Source organism: Cajanus cajan, chromosome 2, assembly GCF_000230855.2.
Source record: "Cajanus cajan strain Asha chromosome 2, NIPB_CcT2T_4, whole genome shotgun sequence".
Taxonomy (NCBI): domain Eukaryota; kingdom Viridiplantae; phylum Streptophyta; class Magnoliopsida; order Fabales; family Fabaceae; genus Cajanus; species Cajanus cajan.
In genome coordinates, this window is record NC_138518.1 from 77,266,602 (window position 1) to 77,271,558 (window position 4,957).

The 4,957-nt window shown below is 35.7% G+C and overlaps 1 long non-coding RNA gene across 1 annotated transcript; it reads left to right on the forward strand.

Moving 5' to 3' along the window:
• Positions 1-773: 773 nt before the first annotated feature.
• Positions 774-3,795, forward strand: LOC114917070 (uncharacterized). The gene is made up of 2 exons (XR_003805796.2): positions 774-2,296; positions 3,598-3,795. It is a non-coding gene; the product is annotated as an uncharacterized LOC114917070 (long non-coding RNA).
• The last annotated feature ends 1,162 nt before the right edge of the window (positions 3,796-4,957 follow it).

Consider the following 4,957-nt stretch of genomic DNA (forward strand, 5'->3'; position numbering starts at 1 on the left):
TTAAATTACTTCATTCCAATAAGTTCAAACAAATTTAATAAACTAAAAAAAATTTAATTCTACAATTCCAAATAAAATTTAAAAAATTATAATATTTCAATCTTAGTCTAAATAAAATAAATTTAAGTAGTATCAAATTTTCACTTAACATGTGTTATATACTTTTTAAAAAAAAGTAATTTTATTATAACAAGTATTTAATAAATATTTGCAAACAAATGCCTTAATATTTATCCCCTTCTCCATTTATTATCAGTTACAAATATATTTATTTAAATTATTGATGGTAACAATTTAAATATTCATTTATTTTTCATTACAAATTTTAATTAATATTCACGAGTATGAATATTTTTGTGTGCTAACCTTCAAACAAATTAAATTAGAACTTAAAAATTAACATGTCATTTTTCTTTTTAATCCTTTATAAATTATTTATATTCTTTTGGTATGTATTATATTTATTAATTTTTTGTCTTAAGTCTCCGTAAATTATTTTTTTCAGTCCTTAATAACCTAACATTGATGACTTACAGTTACTGGTATGTCAATATCGTTAATCATGCTTGTTAAATATCTTTAAAAAAAAACGTTTTCTAAATTTTTTCTTAAATATATAGGAATTAAATAAATTATAAGATAACAATATATTTAACAACGTTTCTGGCGGCGCCCCCTCCTCAGACTTCTCTGCCACTATTCAAAGTCCAATTTTTTTTTACCTGCTTTCTAAACGATAGTTACAACCACAAATCACAATGGAAGTCCCCGTCAAATAAATGATTGTATACAAAACGTTAAAAACAACTGCAATATTTTTTCTTCCTGTTACATAATTTATTTATTATGTAGCTCATTTTTTTTCCTTTCCATCCCTCTTTTCTTTATTGTGTAAATATAATTCTTACTAGTGGAATTATATTTTATTTAAATAAACAGTAAAATATTAAAAAAAAAATGAGTTCACTGTAATCAATATACATATTGTAACCGTTGAGTTTTTTTGTTTGTTTATAATGATTTTATTTAAAAGAGAATCGTAATTATTAAAAAAATGTAAAATGATAAATTAGAACATTAACAAATAAAAGAGAGTTACAATCATTAAAAGATAAATATATCTTAAAATAAATAAACAAATTAACTCCAAGCGTGTGGTTCAGGTAGGGGTTGCAGATCCACACTTAAACAAGGTTAGGAGTTTGAATCCTGCCTTATGTATACAGCTACGTTAAATCTTGAAGCTAGTTATCTCACCTTTTGAAGTATCTCTCTCGTAACGAGGAGATTAGTCACGACGCGGATGTATTCGGCGGGTTAGATTTTGGCTGGCCGTGGAGTCACAGAAAAAGGAAGGAAATCATGGAGACGTCAGAATATATATTTTGGTGGTTGTGATTTGAGGGTAGTCGCTTTTATCATTTAGTGCATGCATGTGCTCTATCTAATTCAATTCATACACTAATTTTTAGTCTTGACGTTTCCAAGCACTTTTATTTCTTTGGTCTCAAATTTCCAAGTACCAAAGTCTAAAGAAAAAGAGATTGGAGTATAGGGTCTCAATTTTTCTAAGTGCAAATTGCATTACCAATTTATTTATTTAAATTTAAATTCATTCGTTTATGGTATACATGTGAATCAAATTGCGTCGTTGGTTTCTCTATCAAAATTCCATCACTTTCTCCTGACATATAGTGGCTCTTTGGACCCATCTTTGGAAGAAACCTAGCTATGTTGTTTAATGTGTTACATTACATATCCTAACTTACGTGTTAATGTGGTGTTTTGACCCCTTTTCAAATACAAGGATAGGTCTTGCACCGACAAGTTTAGTAACATTACTCATTAAGAGTATTTAATATACCTTGTTATATTTTTTTTTTCATTGTTTAAAAAAAATTGTACAATTTTATTTTTCATTATTTAATAAGATAATTTTTTTTTCCTTGAAACACCATTTGTATTAAAGAATTTTGTTTTTGTGTGGCTCAAATAAATGGTTAAAATCCTTGGTGGGGTATCTGGAATCAGCTGGAATATTTAGTCAGAGTTAGGATAGGACGTGTGAGACCCCCTTCTGATTTTCTTCTTTTCTTCCACAAGGCCCTACCCTCTCCCTCTCATTTTTGAACTGAACCCTTCTTTTCCCCTTCGTTTGAACTCAAGGTGGTGGTGCTGGGTTGTGAGGTGTGCTAGCTGGTGTTGGGGTTCCCCTCTCCTTCCTCCTGCATTCAAGCTCCCTAGTTTACTCTTCTCTTCCGCTCAAGCTTTCCGGAGCTCAGAATTTTCACCCGAGGTAAGGGAAGCTAGTAATTTTGTTTCTTTTTCGCTGTCCTTGACTGTGGACGAGTTCTATAAACTCGTTAGATGCTTGTTGGTGTCTGATTCATGGCTGGAATTGAAAGAAAGTTTGTTTTCTTTGGGGTTTCGGGGTTGTTGAGAAATTTTGGGGAAAATCTTTGAATTGTTGTTGCATGTTGAAAAAGGTGGTATTTTTGGACTCTTGGATGAAATTGTAGTAAATTGAACCGATTGCATGCGGGGTTCTCTTATTATTCTACAGATTTTTGAAGAGTTTTTCGAAAATGGTTGGCTGCTGCTGAGCTTCGCGCTGAGCGCGGTTCTTCGCGCCTGGGCGCGTGGCCACCAGGAGACCCCTTTTGGCCAAGCTCGCTGAGCGCAATGACGAGTGCGCTGAGCGCGCTTGAGAATGTGAGTCTCTGGCTGGCCCGCGCTGGGCGTGACTTGGATCGCGTTGGGCGCGATACCAGTTGTGGCAGGTTTTGGTTCTTCTTTTGAGCGCTGAGCGCGCCCCTTGTCGCGCTGGGCGTGAGACTCCTTAGGAGTCTCTGCCTTGTGGGCGCTGAGCGCAAGTTGAATTGCGCTGGGCGCGAGACCAAGGGAGGTCTCTGCCTTCCCCGCGCTAGGCGCGGGTTTTGGTGCGCCGGGCGCATGAGACTCCTTGAGTCTCTGCCCGGCCAGCGCATGGCGCAAAGACTATTGCGCTAAGCGCGAGATAGTCTTGGGTTCTCTGGTTGAGTCCCGCTGGGCGCGGGCACACTTGCGTTGGGCGCGCTGACCCCCTGGTGCTCTCTGGTTGTACTGCGCTGGGCGCAACCACGTATGCGCCGGGCGCGGAGATGGGATTGTTGAAATGTTTTATGTTGAGTTGAATTGAAATGGAAGGTGATGAAACGATGTCTAGTAGATAATGTTGCTGTTGATATTGAATTGTATATGGTGAATGTGTTGAGAAGTGGTGTTGAGTTGCAAGTTGATATGTTGAGTTGTATAAGTTGTGTTGTGTTGGAATGTTGATGTGAGTTGATGTTGGCCGCAAGACTGAGTTGTTGTAGGCCGAAAGGCTGAGTTGTTGTAGGAGATCTCCGAGTTGATATGCGTGACGACGCATTGCATTCTTATTGATGATAATGTTGAAAACTGATGGAATGTATGTTGATGAAGTGTACATAGTTGTGTTTGTTTCTTTCTTTTTTCTTAAAAAAATCTTTCCATATGCTATTTTTTTTATGCTAGCTTACCCTTTGTGTTTCCATGTGGTTGGACTGCTATGATCGTACTATGTACGGGGAGCAGAGCAGGGATAGAAGGTGGATAGCGATGAGTCGGCAGCTGATAGATGGAGCTGACATCTATGGATGTTTTGTTTGTTTTAGTCACTAGGCATAGTGACTTCTGATGTAATTCTTGTTTTATATACCCTAATTCTAGTCGGATTCGGGACATATGTATATACTTATATTCTAGACTCTATATTTATATACTTGTTTTCTATTCTGTCTAGTGTTTCCGGTGTGTTTTGTTGATGAGTGGAATGGCCAGCCGAGTCGTTACAGGACGAGTTGATTTAAATGAAAATTGACGAATGCAATAATGAAGTGCCTAGCTAGCTAATACTCGAACTCTCGTATTCTATCAAGTACTGTGCTTTGAGAGAATGAGACCCTTCACATTCTCATCAATCTGAATACCAAATGTATTGCTAAATTATTATGGATATCCATCTGTCCACTTATAGATTATTATTATTATTTACATTTTAAGATAGAAGGAGTAACAGTTATATTAGGAGGCTAAATTTGAATGATTTTTTTTAATATTTCATTGAAATTGAAAACATGAATCAATAATTTTTTTTTAATGCTAAAACATCAATCTATATATATGAAACGAATGAAATATTATCATGTACTCAAACAACAAACAATATCTTAATCAAAAATGGAATTATTCATCAAACACAGTAAAACAGTGTATAACTATCCATAATGGACTTTGGGCTCTATGGCAAGAAACTTGGTGCAAATTTGATGTCTACATATATATACCATTAACATCACTTTAGTATGTACGTATTTAATATATTTTGTCACTTTATTAGAATTATTAACTTTAAGTATTAGGGTATCTTATGCAGAAATCTCATCAGCGGATATCCAAGGAATTTAGACAAGTCTATAGTAACTCAAACAAGTCATCAGCCTAATCAGACAAGTAGTGATCCAATCCAAATTCATCTCACACAAAATTCCTTCATTTTGGGTGTTATTGAAAAAAAATGGAGAGCCACACATTTAGACATTCCTAAAATTGATTCGAAATAGAGTGTAACCCTAGCCCCTATCGCCATGGATTGAAGTCTATTTTTGTTTCCTCAATGATGGGGGATATGGACCCGCACACCACCACCAGACACGCTCCACAGTTCCCATGATCTCAATCTCAACCGTGGAAATGCCTTTCATCGAATTAAATGCCTCAATTTAGGACAACTCCTTCGTTTCATTCATTCATCAACATCACTCAACGTAACATATTACTCTTTAATATTGTACACGTGATTGTCAATAATTTGATGCCACCTGGCCCACACAAACGATGCCACTTGGTTTTTTTCTGGAACAAAGTGCACTACTTGCTATTATCGCTTCTGCCA